Here is a 19,125-nt window from a genome sequence, read left to right on the forward strand (position 1 = left end):
AGGGCTTTCTGCACACTTCGGGGGGGGGGGGGGGGGGGGGGCGTAAATAGGCACAAAAAAAGCTCATTTATGTTTTATATTCTTGAATTACGCCACTCAACCCAAGTTTCCAACACAGAAAGAAACAGCTTGTGCCTGAAAACTTTCCGTCTAATCTAACAAAAGGGCATGTTTGGAATCGGTAGCGCTCAAGTGGAAGCCGACTGGATTTTCCACTATAATAGTCAAGGACCTGGCAGTTTCCCAGACTGAGGCAAGTCTTGGACTAATTAAGGCTGTCAATGGAGGCTCTCCTTTTATTCTCAAACTGGGTTTAATCCCTGCTTGCCCCATTTGCTCCAAAGGGAGCACCCGCCTGGGCTTAGTCCAACTCTCTACCCGTACAGTAGAGCGCTTCTGTGGGTTTGACACGAATGCCATCACTCTGTCTTGAGGGGGAGAGCTGGCTCTCTCACACACGGCTGTAATGTTACGCCATAGTCTCGGCCTGCGCTGATAGCGTGTTATGCTTGTAACGAGACTCTTTGAAGCAAAAGCCGGAGATCTTGTTCTCCTGCAGGCGAAGGTTTTGTGTGCATGTGCAGAAGTCCCTCCCACACATTCCAGTGTCTTATTTTCCCAAGAACACTGACTTTTTTTTTTTTTACTCCAAATCCATCTGCGTGACCAGAACGAAACTGAGGAAATGGTTCTGTGCCCATCAGCAGATGGTATGAAGAGAGAGGGGAAAAGAACAAGGAGGACAGAGGAAGTGAAAGAACAAGAGTTTGGGAAAAGGCAGAACTTTCTTAGCTTCGTCAGTGTACAGCGGTGTATAATATATATATATATATATATATATATATATATATATATATATATATATATATATATATGACACTCAAGCGATGCTGCATAAAGACCCCTGGGCGGCACAGATCCATGGCCAGCTGTTGATTAGCCAGTGCGAGAATGAATGCGATCTCACCTCATGCCCATCATTTCCCATGATGCTGTTGTAATCTGATGTAACTCGGCTTAGGGTGAGCCTTGGGGGCCTTAGAACTACTCTCTTGACTTCACACATCACTAAGATGCCATAATAACCAGATTAAATCGTAGATGAGACAATAGGACTGACACACAAGCCTAAAGACAAAATGAAAAATTAATTATAGAATAATGGCTAATAGCAATAATCCATTCTACTATTCAAAACAATGAACCCAAACACTTATTTTACACATAAACATTATTTTGGAAATCTGCTTCAAAAATAATGGCTGATGCCAAATAAAAGTGAATACATTATTATTATTGTTATTTGGTGCAATTTTTAAAATAAAAATGTAAAGGAACACGTTGACTTCTCATCTCCATGCATCCCGTAACTCTGTCTGATGTACACACTAGGGGTGTCCATGGTTAACCGATTAACCGATTAACCGTTAAAAATTGCGTAACCGAGTGAAACATTTCGCTAGGTTAAGTGGCGTCAATGACGTGCTTTGAATTTAGTTGTAATATATTTTTGCACCACTAGAGACCGCAAGAGCGCTCCCAGAAATTTGTAATATCCACAAGAAGAAGTCATGACCAGCTTTCTAACATGACCAGCTTGAACTCTCTGCCGGGAGAGGCTCAGCCGCGCGAGTCAAACGCTGTGTGAATCGTTCTCGGCTGCATATTTTACTACATGCCCTAATCATGCAGGCGCCCTTGCGGCCACTTGCATTGCTCGTGAACTGGAGCGCATCTAATCCTAATTTAACAAAACTCCGCGTATTTAAACTATTTAAAACGAAAAGAAATAGGCTACTCTCTGATTATGTAATCTATGATGTGCATTTCTCTCTATAGGCGCGTTCACTACGGAGATGGCGGTCGTCAAATTAATAAACTAAAAATAATAACCCTGACGCACACTATGGTTAACCGAGTATTAACCGCTAAGGGCCTCGGTTAACGGTTAATGAAAAACTTGAAAACGTGCAGCCCTAGTACACACCGCTAGCCTAGCTTTGCTCAAAGACTGGAGGTAAACAGCGCCATCTAGGCTACTGTACTGCCACAAAGCAACAATGGTTCAGGAATGGTTTGAGAAGCGAGTCTGAGGAGTTGACTTGACCTCCAAATTCCCCAATATCAATCAATCCATCTGTGGGATGTGCTGAACAAACAAGTCCAATCCATGGAGCCCCTACCTCGCAACTTACAAGACTGGGCAATATGACCAAAAACAATCATATCTCTGTATTTTTTGTTTGAATGGCGATGGTATATAATCAGTATTTTTCTATGTATTTCTACTTGAATAAAAAAAAAATCTATATTTATTTTAATAATAATTAATTGTATTTCTCATCCTGCCAGACGATGGTGTCCTAATAACAATGTTGATATTGAAGGCTATAAACAAACAGTGAATGTTGTGTAGGCTATGCAATATATTATGTGTAAGAAAATTATGTGATAATTATGTGATTATGTTAAAATCACATTACCACGTAAAATTACAATCTACAAACAAAACTAAAAATTAAAATAAAAACAAAAGCATATTAGCCTTGTCCCATTATAATGGTCACTTTCACAAAAATAAACTTACTTGTAAGTTTAAAATTCCACATATGGCACATTTATTGTCCAACAAGAAATATTTTCGAAACATGTATAATTTAGTCTCCTCCTCGGTCTCCACTCCACCAATCAGCTGGTGTGTGGTGAGCGTTCTGGCGCAATATGGCTGCCGTCGCATCATCCAGGTGGGTGCTGCACATTGGTGGTGGTTGAGGAGATATCCCCTTCAATGTAAAGCGCTTTGAGTGCCTTGAAAAGTGCTATATAAATGGAACAAATTATTATTACTATTATTAGTTAATTAATATTGCACTCTTATTCTATTGCGCTCCGTCTGTTTGCCGCATATGCGTGTGGCGGCGCTCATTCACGGAAGACTGAATTTTAGCGGAGATTAACATGCAGAAAGCTAGTCCTCCTCGGACATCAAAATAGACATGTCTGCATGACTTTCAAACATTTACTGATGGAAAATATACCTGTGAAATGTAAGTTACACACTGAGGAAAGCACCACATTTCAACTGCATTAAACACCGCAAGTCTATTTATCTGTCAGCACAAGTAGCCAGTATCTCTCAGAGCATCTGACAGGGCAATCTGCTTTAAACTATATGTGTTTTAATTATATCTTACCAGTTATTTTGAAGCCCTTAATATAAAGCATGTGTCATGTTGAGGACAAGATGTATCATGCACTTTCCCTGCATCAGCTCACTCTGCGTACTCCGCTATTTTTCAGATGCGTTCATGTCAATCACTCTGTATATCTATATAAACGTCATTGCCATTTTGTTTCTTAAAAATATAATGTATTGATATATCGTAAAAGCTCGATATATCACCCAGCCCTGGCAACTTACAGGACTTAAAGGATCTGCTGCTAACATCTTGGTGTCATATACCACAGCACACCTTCAGGGGTCTAGTGGAGTTCATATTAAAAGACAAAAGATGGGTCAGGGCTGTTTTGGCAGCAAAAGGGGGACCAACACAATATTAGTTCATAATGTTATGCCAGACAGTGTGCATAATACATTAGTATTCACATTCTAATGTGGAGTGGGCGTGGTCTAATGATATTTCACTGTGGGCGGGGCTACCTAAACACCCAACCAAAACAGAAACAAAGCATTCAACATCCTGCCCATCACTTGCAGCAGTCGGATAGAACAAAAACTCAGCCTGGAATCTGGACCAGATGCAATTAATTCCATCACATCTACTTTACCTTATTATTACAGCATGCACGGTTAAATTGCAAACTATGACAAGAATCTAAAATGGAGGCTTTGATGTCACTTTCTGGACTGAATCATCAGGCCTGGGTTAAGAAACACTTGCCAAACTATTTCAGAATATCAGTGTGAAAAAGCCATTTTAGAGCAGCCAGACTCAACACACAGGAAAAGTATCCAAGAATCTCCACTATCAACATGTATTACTCTAAGTGCAGAGCAGTCTGACATGTTGAAGGCAACAAAAATGACCAATCAAAGACACTCAGACACAAGCTGGCAACATGAGTACATGTTTAAAGGCCTTTAATGGGCCAAACCACAGTGAGGGAGGGAGGAAGTTCTTTGTCTCATTTCTTCTTTGGCAAGATATTCTGAATAAGTCCTTGTTGGTGGAAAAATAGATCCCTCTATCTAAATAAAGGAAGTCATGGGTGCTTCTACAGAGAAAAGGTGAATGTACAACATTAAACATCACCATCCTGCTATCCTCCAGGCTAACGTCAGACAAATGCTACTTCTTTATTTAGCTTTCGATAAACCCAAGTGCTCCAGCCAAGTGCTTTCACTGACAGCCCTGGAGGTGATTGTGGGTAATAGATGATTTCTGAGTGTAAAACACAGGGACATTCGGAAGGTGAATGAAATCATTCAGCTTCGTGCAGAGAGGACATTCATCATGCGTTTCGTGGCTCAGATAAGAGACAGTCGCTCCATTCTAAACGCTCGCAGGACGGCAGATAAGCCCGAGCGCTGTAGGCAGGAGCAGGACCTGATTTCACGCCGACTACGTAGTGTGTGTGAGAGTGAGTGCAGATGGTATGCATTTATGAAGACGACGCTGCCTCTTGCTGCTGGGGTTGTTCTTTTCACCACACCACACCCACCCGGAGCTCTGTTGCCCCCACATGGAGAACGATCCCGGCTAATCTGGCTCGTTTGTTTAAAGCCATTTAATGAGGATAATCCCCCCGAGATGTCTCCTCCCTTTCACTGTAGAGAGCGGCATAGAAATACAGGAGAGCCCAATAGAGACGCAATTTAGAGGCACAACAAGGCTGTACAATGTGTGAGACGCACAACTTCAGAGCTCCAGCTGAAAGGAGCCAGTGTGCCGAGACAAACAGCGGGATTTAGAGACACACAGAGAGCTTGTCTCCGGACCTGTTGTACTCACACTGTACACAAGAACACACATGCGAACGACACAGTCCTCTGCTGTTAAACAAGCACAATCTAACCGTTCACCACAGAAACCTGATACATTACTAACTAGTGGTTTTAAATCACAACACTAAACTTAGAAGAGCAGAGCAAAGACTAAGAAACTATTAGCCAGATTCAAACCATTAAAAATTAATCCATCCATTAAGACAAATCAAGGTCATAACTAGTAGTCGACCCATATGGGTTTATAGCTAGCATAAATAATTAAATGGCAAATGAGACATAACATTGCCATTTGGTATAATATTTTATTCAATTTCATTAAAAATATTTTGGTGCGAAAAGTCAACCCATACAATAGCTACTGGGTTGTTTTGGAAGCTACAAGTGCTAACTAATTTTTGCCAAATGGATGGTTCTAAAAAAACAGCAACCAATTGGTCCAACGAGATTTATTCAGGACACACAATAATTTAGGAAATGGACATGGTCAACCATTAAGAAAGAAAGACAGATAATGATCAATAAATAAATAAAAACTACCAGCAACAATGCAAGTTACAGCACTGCTGGGATAGTGAGTATCAAAGAGACCAATGATGAACGCATTAGTACAAGCAGGTTGAGAATTATGGGCGTTTGGTTTGTCTAAACCCCCTGAAAATGAATTAAAATAAAGGGTTGGGGTCTTTAAAGCATGTGTTCATTGTTTTAACAACATTTAAACAGTGTAAGGAAGGACAGAGTGCTAAGTGGACATTGGATGTCACTTTCAGTTGACGTTACTATAGCAACAGTACGATAAACGAGCACTTTCAGTTATCATTGTATCGACAAAACTAGGTTACACTCTGTCGTATTACTAGTAACTTTAATATTGATATAACGTTACACAGACAAACTAGTGTCTTAACGTCATGGCGCCAAAGACACTCGCGCGAAACTAATGCCTTCAGGATTATCGGAAATACTAGTTTCCTACTTCAACATTTGGACATGAACGCCCTCTCAAGTCTTGAATTTTGAATGCGACAAGACCGTAATCACGACGTCAGAATTGGGAAGTCGGAAATATTTCCAATAGCACGTGAAGATAGCTCGTAACCGTTACAGATTCTTGATTGCGCGCGAAAAATGACAGACAGAAAAGGTAGACCCACAGTTCGCTTATTATGCCTACTACTGGAAACTTGGGCTACTAATGGGGAAAATGGCATGACCTATGATTATTAAATTAAATGAAAAGTGGTAAGAACAACAAAAAATGCACTCTATAGTTTCAAGGAATGAATGTTAAAACGCCTATTCACAATCACAACACATGAATCCAATCGGTACATCATCTCACATGCAACATGCGTCCGAGTCAGGCAGTCCGGGGTGTGCGTCCCGTCTGAAACCAAACACAACCGTAAACTGCTGTATAACGTTACGGTCTTTAGGAATGTGCAACGCAAAATATTCCGCGTCAGGCACACAAACACAGACTTACTTACCTTGGTAGTACAGTAATTGCAGCGTCCAGACACACGGATTCCCTTAAGATTGAGAGGAATAGATTCCCGGTGCACGGAAAGTTCACATGTCACTCACGCGCGGAGAAACACAGATCTTCGGTTCCGCGATCCCCGTTAATGAATAACACACTGAACGCTAGCTCCACGCCCAGGTATCTGATCACATGATGCATCCAGGTGTGACTGGAGCACACATATACATCTACACACACCTGGAGGTCTGATCTCGCTCGCCTCCTCCTACTCCCGAACGGAGGAACGGAGCTGATGTGTGTGTGTGTGTGTGTGTGTGTCTCCTCCCCTTCCCCGCGCTGAGAGCTTTAAACCACAGAACAAGCGGAGACCTGATGGAAGAGAGAGCTCGATCTTAAATGCTTTCTTTTTAATCTAGTGTAGATTAGTGAAAAGTGCAGATTTTCCAAATCAATGATTACTTTTAATGCTCTACACAAAATTCTGGGTTAAAAAAACAACGGACAAACACAATTGGGCTGTTTTAACCCAGCAGTTATTACTGTATTATTTTGCTTAAAATTAACCCAAAGTAGTCTATGTTAGAAATTAAAATGTAAAACTTCATTTATAATTTTTAAACAAAAGTTGGGTTAAAACAGCCCAACTTGTGTTTTAACTCAGCATTTTTTAGGGTGTAATATGTTGTTTTGGACATGTACCGCAATGAGACCATGCTCTAGGCTACCACCATATTTGAAATATATAGGGCTACATATGCGGAGACGTGTACTTTGATAGGCTATGCCTTTTGTTTTTGCACTTTAGTACATTAAAAATTCTATGCTACAATAACACAAAACAGTTTCTGCCAGTCGCATGTTAATCTTAAACATTTAGAGTAGTATTGCATTCTCCTTTATATCTCAGAATAGTCTTTAGTTTGGTGATATTTATAAAAGACATACAGTAGCGATTCTTTCTGAAAACAGCCGAGTTCGTGGAGGCGTTCGGTGGGTGGGGCTAAAGAGTCACAGGCACACACACACACACACAAAATAGATCATTGCATTATTTCTGGATAACTTTTGATTCACAATACATTCATGTTGTTCATATTATATGCTTTTACGTGCCAAACACAGACATTTGATGCTGTTTCAGCTGACCGGGAACAAACACGCACACTTGCAGAACTCAAACTGCATCCACTGTTTCCCTAAAGCTGGGTTGTTTGGGAAGCTGAAAAAGGATATTTTTCCCTCACACAGATTTTTGTGGTCTAAAAACAAAATGCTAGCGCTGTCGACGGCTCCCGTAACCCGAGTGAGTCTTGTAGATGGACGCGCTCCTGCTCTCGCTCTGGTTGATGTGCACACACGCTCATCCGGGAGAAACCCGGACCCCCGCACTTTATGACCTCATACAGGGCTACACTCGAGAGAGAAAAAAACGTTATGACATTTATTCGAATGTTGAAGAAGTGCATTAATACTGTTCAGTTACTGGGATTTTCATGTACAACCATTCTAGGGTTTACAATGAATGGTGTGGTAAGGGAAAAACATCCAGTATGCAGCAGTCCTGTGGGTGAAAATGCCTTGTTGATGCTCGACGTCAGAGGAGAATGGGCTGACTGATTCCAGCTGATAGAAGAGCAACTTTGACTGAAATAACCACTCGTTGCAACCAAGGTATGCAGCAAAGCATCTGTGAAGCCACAACACTCACAACCTTGAAGACCCCACCGGGTATCTCCACTATAAATAGGAAAAAGAGGCTACCAAAATTGGACAGTTGAAGACTGGAAAAATGTTGCCTGGTCTGATGAGTCTCGATTTCTGTTGAGAATTCAGATGGTAGAGTCAGAATTTGGCGTAAACAGAATGAGAACATGGATCCATCATGCCTTGTTACCTCTGTGCAGGCTGGTGGTGGTGGTGTAATGGTGTGGGGGATGTTTTCTTGGCACACTTTAGGCCCCTTGGGCATCGTTTAAATGCCACAGCCTACCTGAGCATTGTGTCTGACCATGTCCATCCCTTTATGACCACCATGTACCCATCCTCTGATGGCTACTTCCATCAGGATAATGCACCATGTCACAAAGCTTGAATCATTTCAAATTGGTTTCTTGAACATGACAATAAGTTGACTGTACTAAAATGGCCCCCACAGTCACCAGATCTCAACCCAATAGAGCATCTTTTGGATGTGTTGGAACGAGAGCTTCGTGCCCTGGATGTGCATCCCACAAATCTCCATCAACTGCAAGATGCTAACCTATCAATATGGGCCAACATTTCTAAAGAATGCTTTCAGCATCTTGTTGAATCAATGCCACGTAGAACTAAGTCAGTTCTGAAGGCGAAAGAGGTGTTCCTAATAATCCTATCGGTGAGTGTTAATATGGTAATCATTCAGTACCATGTTCTATATCAAAGTGGCATGGCATGATAATACCCTCTGATACCATAATTAGCTTTATTTGTGTTTTTATATCTGATTTTCACATTTATGCAGCACCGTCAGCATTCAGCTGAACTCAAGCAACTTCAACTCTTCTGACAGATCAAACTCTATTGTGTGTATCATCTGTCAACAGTTCAAGTCACCTGTGAAAGTGAAGCACAGGCGCATCTATCTCTCGCAGTGGGACGCTGTGTAGTTTATTCCTGTCAGGGGTCGTACAATAAATTATCCTATTTCTGTTGCTCTGTGTGGGGAAGCAAAATATGAAGTGTTCAATCAAACACGCGGTGTCAAACCCGGATCTCTATATGGGATTCTATTGTATGGGGCTGTAAATTTGAAAGCTGCTTAAATGCTTTCTGCCAGCATTCTTGAACAGGGTCCAAGATACTCTGAACAGGTCGTTACATGCACAGGGTATCCACCCAAACATCATTTTCCATGTGTTTGGGTGGATCATCAAAGGCACAATCATCTTCCACATATACACCGGCAATTTTTCTAGTTGATGTCTTTCAAAACAGAAAATGAAGCCTAGTTTAAGAACTTTTGGTTTCTTTTTCATAAGAAGACTTTTGGTTTCTTTTTCATAAAAATGAAGCCCCAATTCTCACTACCATAATCTGTCTGTATTTTTTTTACTATTTAAGCATAGCGTTTGATATATTTTACAATTATAATATAATTTATAATTAACTTATAGTTAATTCAAATGAATAATATTAATATTATTTATATAATATAACTCCTATTACAGAGAATGAGATTTGTGTGTATTACGGTAATGAGAAAAGGAGGAAGGATGTGCTTAATTGTCATGAAAATGATTTCACAAATATAAAATATTACTTTATATTTTACATAAATGTTATTATGTTATTTAAACATATAATATAATTACTATTAACGATAATGAGATTGCATTGCATTATGAAAAGTTGGAGAGATGTGCTTAAATATCTAAAAGGGATAGTTCACCCAACATCATTAACTCACATTCAAGTTGTTCCAAACGTACACTCAAAAAAATGATTCTAGCTGTTTGCTGAGTTTATTCAAATAAAATAAGCTGAAACAACACAAATCTTTAGTTTTTTACTTCAGTGTCATTTTACTTGATTCTATTAGGGTAAATGAAATAAAATTTGTTAAATGTTAAGTTAACCTCAACCATTTGTGTTGAGACTACATGAATCATTTATGTTGCGCTGACTGAACTGGGCAGTGTATTTCTATTTCCCAGCATGCTTTGCATAGGGATGCAAAGGAGAGTAAATGTTGAAATGAAGTGCTGTTTAATGTGTTTTTTAGTGAAGGGAAAGACCTGTTAATGTTTTATGTTATATTTGACAGTTATATTTGACATTTAAAAGTTGTTATGTTGTGTTCATTTTTTTGAGGTTACCATTATCGTGAAGTGTAGATCTTGTGGTTAAGCTGTGCTGTTCTGAAACTGTGTTAATGCTAGTGATAAGAGATGCTTTACTTAATTATATACTTGTAAGTTACAATTAGCAATTGATCAAGTGTTGTTGACTAATAGTTTTTATAGAAATAAAGAAAACTAATTCATGTGACGTAGCTCCCATAGAATACATATGGGCATCAGTTCTATCCCTCTCTATCCTACTTTATCTAAATGGGTTGACATAAAATAATTTAGTCAAAACTACTAAAAAAAATTAAGTTAATACAACAAGATTACAACAAATTTGTGTAGTTGAGCTGACACTATTAAATTAAGCTGTGCCCAACCATAGTAAATAAGTTGAATCAACCTTAATAAATTAAGTTGACCCAACGTAAGTACATTAAATTGGAATAACAGAATTGCATAATGCTGAAATAAAGCAAGTTAATCATGTGGAAATACTTTCCATGATTTTTTTATGTTCATTCAAAGAGTCATTTTTTTGAGTGTATTATTTTTATTTTGAAGAATATGGGTAACCAAAGAGTTATTGGGCCCCGCTGACTTCAATAGTATTTTTTTTCCCCGTACTAAGGAAGTCAACTGCTTTGGCTACCCATATTCTTCCAGATATCTTCTTTTGTGTTCAGCAGAAGAGAGACATTCATACAGGTTTGGAACAACATTACAGAATTTTTATTTTTGGGTAAACTATCCTTTTAAAGGTCCTATAGCTTTTATTTTCTTTGTGCAAATATAATTTTTTGGTGTCTTTCTTCTGATTTTGAGGGTGATTTAGACATGTCCTTTAAGTCATGTGTCGTAAGATTCATCTCTTTGTTTTAATTGAAACCTATAGCTGTTCAGAAAGAAAGAGAGAGGCCGAGACCCAGAGCCTCATTGTTTACTGAGTGTCACTTTTGGTGAGTGATTTATGGTTATGCAAATGTGCATGTCTGAGAAGCGAGCGGGCACTGCCCCAAAGACTCATGGGATGAATCAAGAGTGGCGGCCCTGAGTCAGACTTACAGCTGAGGCAGCTGTACACAAGATGGAAGTGTGTGTGTGTGTGTGTGTGTGTGTGTGTGTGTGTGTGTGTGTGTGTGTGTGTGTGTGTGTGTGTGTGTGTGTGTGTGTGTGTGTGTGTGTGTGTGTGTGTGTGAGAGAGAGAGAGAGAGAGAGAGAGAGAGACACACACACAGTGAGAAGAGACACGGATAGCAAGATAAGGAAATGAAAAAGAGAGAGATTGGGTAATGAGATCCGTGCAGAGAAACGGCCTTCACTGGAAACCATGTGAGTGATGAGTAACAGGCCAGAGCAGACAGACACATGTGCGACTGGATTATTTTTAAAGTGTGACTGGATTGTTAAATAACACAGTTTTGCAGGACAGCAGATCATGACGCTGTAACAGAAATATTTAAGTCAGAGTAAGTAAACCCAACAATGCATTTATAAACTACATCAATCTCGCTTCAAAATAAAGCTATAGCTCACACAAAAATTACCACATCTTTTTTTCTTTTACCTGCATCATACTAAAACAATGGTATTTTTTGCAGTGCCGTGTGGTACAGGGGTTTGATAAAAAACAGCTTTTCGCTGAGGCAGTATCCCCCATAAAGGCCATCTTTGTACCTTTTTTACTCCTAAAGGGTGCATAATTAGAGTACAAATGTGTACCTAAAGGTACTAGTATGAACCTTTTTGTGGTAAAAAAAAAAAAAAAAAAGGCAAAACAATGTCATCAAAGTTGTTGTACTCATAAAGGTAGCCTACAATTTTGAAACCCCTTTTCTCTGTGTGTGAACATAAGGCCTATTTAAATTACTACGTATTAGCCTCCTGTTTTGTAAGTGTTTACATTAGAGGACTAAGCATTTCATCTGGGAAATTTGCATATAGAATATTTTATAATAGGCTAGTGTAGGCCGATATGCATGGACCTCAGCTCAGTTTCCATTTGAGTTGATTTTGAGTCGACGCTGGATAGTGTGAGACTTCAGTATGACACGATTGGCTGCCCTCTGTGTAATGTTTAGTGCTGTTTGTTGAAAGTTGTGTATTTATGCACACTTTATTTGATGTTGCTGCCGTTTTGCACTGAATTTCCCTTCAGGGATCAATAAAGTATCGTTTCCATCTGCCTGTTTACGTGCGCGCGCACGACGCCGCTAGAGCGCCCTCTACTGGCCGTGACGAACAACACGGGCTCTCCGTGTGTCCAAAAGCAGAAAAAGGCCTTGGTTAAATTTAACTACCCATAAAAGATGTGAATTCCTCATCCATCCTCTTTCAGACCTTGAGACAGAAAGTCAATACGGCCTTACTGCCGATTCCGTTTTCATAGCCTGATTCATAATGATTTACTTCCCTGACAGCGTCTTTTTTCCCTCTATGAGGCTCCTCAGACTCGATGTATTCAAGTGAAGGATCTTGGCTCCTGTAAATCGTCCCAGTAAGGTTGCTTCCCGTGCCGGTGGAAAGATTGTGTAGCAGATGGAGGCTCTTGCACGCGGATAGGTGGCATAGCGTGAGATCGAGGAGTTGAGAAAAACTCATCACACATTCTTTGCGGCTTATTTTAGACACACACACACACACACATTTCACTAAAGCGCCCCATCTGATTCATCGCACACCTCAGAGAGCTGACTAGAGTTGTGTACAAAACGGAATTCTGAATAGGACTTTCAATAGACGTCTGTGCTTTTACATTTTTTCTCTCTTAATGCGCTGACATTTTGACTGTTGCCTTATTAACAATTTTCCCGCCACAATTGCTCAACAAATTTATGTCGAGTTTAATTGTTATCTTCAAATAAAAATTGTTATAGTAATAATAAATGTGTTAAAAACCCGGACTTCAAGATACTTTTAGTTTAAATAATACCACAATATTATAAAAATTATAATAATAAAAAGATATCACTGTTAAAATAAGCACTTAAAGGTGCACTATGTAATTTTATTTTTCAATAAAATATCCAAAAAGCACTAGGCCAGTGTTATATATTTTGGTCAGTTGAGTAGGCCTACTTATCCCCAATCATTCCAACTATTCATAAATCGTAAGAAAATTGCCTTTTTAACCAATGAACGCGTGTTCAACGGGCATCCCCTGTCAATGCGTCAAATCTGCGTTACCCTCGGTTTCCAAAAGTTTTATTTTGCAGTTGTTCCCCCAACCTAACAGGCTGAAATGTGCCCTAAACAACCAGACCAGTCAGACCAGAACTGGCTTGTTTAAGGGGCCGTTAACAATGTGCATTTTTCCATTCAAACACAGTACTTTTCTATTGTTTTTCCATGTCAACGCGCTTGACAGACGTGTATAACTGTTGCGATCGCGCCTTTTGTAGACAAATGCTGGGTCCCAATTTGCCTACTTTAAAAAAACTAAAAAGTAGGGGAGAACCGGGGGGAAAGTAACGCGGGACGAAAGTAACAAAGTGATTTTCTCAGAGCCCTGACCACATTTGCATCCCAAGCTATGACAGCACATTCAGTGCGCAACCCTTGATAGATCTGCCAAAAATCATGTGATTTCGTCATCGTTTACCGTGGTTGGGTCCGAAAATATAGTTTTTCGAATACGGAAAGTAAATTACTGAAGCTGTACTTTTTTTTCTAATGGCAAGTTGTGTTTCTGGTTTCATGTGTCACAGTAATGATCACTCTACAGATTATTTATTGCTGTTACACATCCTGAAGGTCTGTCTTTTCAGAGTTTTTCAGTATAAAAGTAAATCGTGCTTAAATGTCAGGACTTCCTGTCAGGACGAAAGTAACACTTGTTACTTTTGTCCCACTTTTATATATATAATGCATTTTATGCTAATTTAATTGTCATATTGTTCATATTGTTGAAGAAAAACCATATCAAATAAATTGGCATTGCACAAAAAAATATTCTAAACCTACAAGTTTGTACTGTCAGGTTATATTTGAAACATTTGAACTTAAAATTTAACTTAAAAATTGTTTTGCAAGATAAAGTAGCTACAAAATATGTTTGCAGTTACATGTTAAAATGTTCATAGTCAGGTATATTTAATAAAAACAAGAGTAACACAAAACAATCTAGCTTATATTGTTGTGTACTTTTGACCTACCTGTGTGTTACTTTCGTCCCAACTGATGGGGTCAAAAGTAACAACTTAATCTGCAATTTATGTTCAAAGTGAAATTATACTGTAGTCGTTCTGCATTTGTACAAAATACCACCTGCTATTGATAGACCACACTTGTGAGATATTGACCAGAGCAAATATATATCTAAATCATTTTCTTTTAAAATTAAGTTTTTCTGAAAAATGGTACTTTCACCCCTGCTCTCCCCTACCTACTTTTGAGTGTGTAGCAGAAGAGTATGCAATCTTCGGGACATACAACTTCGTCATCTATAACGGATGCTCCGTCGCTTAGTTACGTGCATCATGTCACCATTTGAACTGCCTTGTCAACTGTCAAAGTTAAACCCATAGCCTACTTAACCGTCAGACTCGCACATCCGTCATGTTTGTAGTTTTTTTTTAACACTTTTTAATCCATGTTTGTAGTTCTAATTGTATCCTCATCCAACTCGCAATGGGTTGTGGGTAATATCAGCCGTTAGAGTGTGCGTTGATATACACTTTGAAACAGTAGACCATCCGGGTATCTTTGGAATACTCTTTTAAACATACTATGGTTTGGGACTATTTAAGATGGATAGTATTCGAATTGGGATGCATCCTTTGAGGCTCTGATTAGACAGGACACGTTATTTTGCAGTGGGCCAATTTTTTAATTGTTTTCTATTGGCAATGAGCGTTTTTGCGCATTGTTTAAGCACCATGAGTGCTTCGAGCACCTGAAAAAAAATCAACTCTGAGCAAAAAAACCCTCAACATCATTCACGTTTTTTTTGTCCCATTGTTCAATCGAACGAATGGAGAGGCGGGCCTTTTGTTGTGAGATTACCTTCCCTGCGTCCCAATTCGCATACTATCCATACTAAATAGTACTCGAAAATAGAATTATTATGTCCCAACCAAATCGTAGTATGCTGAGAAGAGTATTCCAAAGATACCCGGATGGTTTACTATTACTATTTCTACTACTTTCTGTTACTGTTTCCAGTCAGAATTCGACGCGCACTCTAACGGCTGATATTGCCCACAACCCATTGCGAGTTGGATGAGGATTTGATTAGAACTACAAACGCGGATAAAAAAGCGTTAAAAAACTACAAAGATGACGGATGTGCGAGTCTGAGGGTTAAGTAGAGAGGTTTAGATAAAGGGGATTGAGTGACCAACTATAAGTATTTTGACAGAAATATATTTATTCAGAGTTGTCCTGTCCACATTATATTTCACCTGCCACATTTGGCCATTAACTTTTAAATGCATCATTATATTTAAACTGCAAACACACGAGGAGAGCGAGAGTCTCTGCATTAAAGACCCATGAATGAGAGATCAACGTGCGGCACATTTCTCTCTGATGCGGTAGGAGATTAAACTGAATGTGAAGGATTTTAACTGTGACGATGATTAACAGGGCAGTTTAAACGGTGACGGGATGCACGTAACTAAGCGACACAGGGTCTGTTAAAGAAGACAAAGTAATATGTCCGAAGCTTGCATACTTTTCTGCTACACACAGTACTTTTTCTTCACAAAAAGAGTACATAGGACGTAGCGAATTGGGACGCAGCATTTGATTAGACTGACAGCTGATTCGGTGGTTGCCTAGCAACATAAAAATACCACAGCGCACTTTTCTAAAATACAAAAAATTCAACCAAAAAATGCAGTGTGGTACGCCTCGCGGTTTCAAATCAAACCTGAAAAATGCATTCTGTCTGATCAGGGCCTAAGATAAAAGTAATTTAATTCGGCTGCCATCTTTAAAACGCCTCTCGTCTTGAATGGGGAAACATCAAATTCTCCAAAACTGTTCACCAAGCTAACGATTACATTTATTGGTTAACTCAAAGACTTTATATATAGGAAGATGGTGCACTCCGATTACTTATGAATGGGAGAAAGAGCAACTCCCAATATGGCGAATAATCCCGCCGTCTAAATGAAAAAGCCAATCGCTGATTAGTAAAGTCATCGTGTCACTGCAGCTTCCTCTCTGGTTGCTATTGAAACTGTTTTCTGAGACGCCCGTTTAGGTCTGCACATGCACATTATCTTTGTCCAGGCTTTTTTTTTTTTTGGTCATGATTCAAGCGTTTAGAAACCAAATTTATGAGACAGTTGAAGGCAGATTTCATTGGTGTTTTTAATATATGAAATGTAATCGTCAGCAGCGTAGCACCAAATTTTGGACCCTGGGTACAAACCATCTTGCTGGGCCCCCGTACCAAATACCATAGTGATACCAATGGGTGGGGTATTGCAATTTTATCATAAAAACACTTGTAATGTAAACAAAATAAGCCATTTGTACATAAATTCTATACAAATGTTAGTGCATGTACATGTATGTATAGAAAACTGACTTCTAACCCAACTGTGATGGGTAGATTTAGGGGTGAAACATGAAAACACAACGTGTGTGTGTGTGTGTGTGTGTGTGTGTGTGTGTGTGTGTGTGTGTGTGTGTGTGTGTGTGTGTGTGTGTGTGTGTGTGAAGAATAAGATCCTACTTTTGACCAGGTGGATGTACTAATTGTGTTGCTCAGGCATGCCCACCTGTGTGCTTTGAGATCAGCTCCATTCATGCGTCCACACTTGCATCTGTTGGATTTGTTCGCCCTGCGTTGTGTTTGAGAGTTGTGTAGCTTTACGACTCAGTGAAGTGTGAGATGATGTGACATGATATTCAGTCCTCCACTCAACCCGATTCAATACTGGTTCCTTATTCACCCAGATCTAGACTTCACGCCGACTCGTACATAAATAACCTGCGTTTGGGAAGCCGAAACGGAAATGTCACTGTTATTTCTTGATAATGATCCCACCTTCACTGAATTGGCAGACACACACACTCATAGATAACTAGGCTGTTGTCATCACTTTGATCAAAGAGCACAAAAGCATCTTCATTTTCCTCATCCACAGCCTTCATTTTTAAATCAGACTAATACCTTATACTGGGCTTTGGTTATTACTGTTTCTTTCTGTTCTCATGAATTTTTGCAGCATTTCAGTTGCATAAAGTAACAAAATAATAACAATATTTGATAAAAATTATTATAATTTGTTTTTTTAATATCCATAAGAATTTATTAATAATAAAAATGCATATTTTATCACATTTATTGCTATTATTATGAATAATAATAATAATAATAATAATAATAGACTTTTGCTCTATTATGCAATATAATTGTTTTTTTAATAATTAAATAATAATTTATAATACAATTATATTTTATTTTGATTTTTAATAATATAAATAATAATAATAATAATAATAATAATAAGTAACTTATTGCTGTACTAATCATAATAATAAAACGTAATTAAAAGTAACTTTATGTCTCTAATACTTTTATTTTACATGTATTTTATCATATTAGTTACTAATATATGGTGGTATGGTTGTATTTCTATTTATTTTATAATATCAATATGTAACTAATAATAATTAATATTAGTTACTGATATTTTGTGGTATTATCATATTTCCATTTATTTTATAATATCAATATGTAACAATAATAATAAACTTAATTATAGGTATCTTTAAGTTATAAAGTATTAAAGTATTTAATATTAATAAGTAATAAAAATAAATTATTTTAGCTCTAGTGCAATATGATTGCTCTATAAAAAGTTATAGTATATTATTAAGTTGCCCACACACACACACATATTTATATATATATATATAGTAATACTATGTTTTAATATATATATTATATATATAATTGTTTATATTATTGTTTGCTCTATAATTCAATATAATGCTCTTACAATATTATTACTTTTTATAATATTTCTAAGTTACCGAAGGTTGGAGTCTCATATCAGGAATTGTTGGTTGGTGGAGTGAATATGGCTGAGCACATCTCTCTCTGTCTGTGTGTGTGTGTGTGTGTGTGTGTGTGTGTGTGTGTGTGTGTGTGTGTGTGTGTGTGTGTGTGTGTGTGTGTGTGTGTGTGTGTGTGTGTGTGTGTACTTGGATGGGTTAAATGCAGAGCACAAATTCGTCACACGTCACTTTAAAACAGCTACATTTGTTATTTTATTTCATTATAACATTTAAATGTATCTTAATAAAAGTAACTTTACAGCTTACTGTAATTCAGTATTTGCGGTGGAGATGTTCCAGACATTTTTATCCTTCAGACCAGCAGCTATTTCTCTCGGAGAAAGCAAGAGCTCTCGTGTGGGCTTGGTGCAAAACCCCCAGTGATTTCACGGTGTAGCGGGTACGGCGTGGGTGCGGCCCGGCACGGCACGGCCGCTCAGCCTGATCCAGTCCCATCACTCTGCCATCTGTCTCATCTATTTCCAGCCCTGAGATCCGGATCCAAATCAAAGGAGGGATGACAGGGCCCTCAGGCTGCTTTCACATGCAAAGCTCCATCCTGTACCCATACGGAGGAAATATTGGTAAAATAAATAAATGTATATATACAGTACACTCTCAGAAAAAAAGGTACTTTACAAACATCTTTGTACTCACCTCTATATTAGTAAAGGTACATATCAGTAGCCTAGAAATCTAGACGCATCCTAGCGGCATCAAATTTAATCTGCCCGCAAGTGTCGTCTAGGAACTCTCAATACCCTTCTGAGCTGTATTCCTCACAATCTGGACGGGCCAATCACATCGTGTATAGTCGGTGGGCGGGGCCA

At 38.6% G+C, this 19,125-nt stretch overlaps 1 protein-coding gene across 5 annotated transcripts in view; it reads right to left on the minus strand.

Moving 5' to 3' along the window:
- plxnb2b (plexin b2b) overlaps positions 1 to 18,811 on the minus strand; it is a 245,161-nt gene extending 226,350 nt beyond the window's left edge. For 4 of the 5 annotated variants that reach the window (XM_067436862.1, XM_067436858.1, XM_067436861.1 and 1 more), the window contains exon 1: positions 6,460 to 6,770. The gene's annotated coding sequence lies outside the window, so the exon portion shown is untranslated. Of the gene's footprint in view, positions 1 to 6,459; positions 6,771 to 17,010; positions 17,223 to 18,562 lie in introns of those variants that run through there. The other variant, XM_067436860.1, reaches the window with a different exon arrangement.
- Between the last annotated feature and the right edge of the window lie 314 nt (positions 18,812 to 19,125).

This window comes from Pseudorasbora parva, chromosome 25 (genome assembly GCF_024679245.1).
Source record: "Pseudorasbora parva isolate DD20220531a chromosome 25, ASM2467924v1, whole genome shotgun sequence".
Taxonomy (NCBI): Eukaryota; Metazoa; Chordata; class Actinopteri; order Cypriniformes; family Gobionidae; genus Pseudorasbora; species Pseudorasbora parva.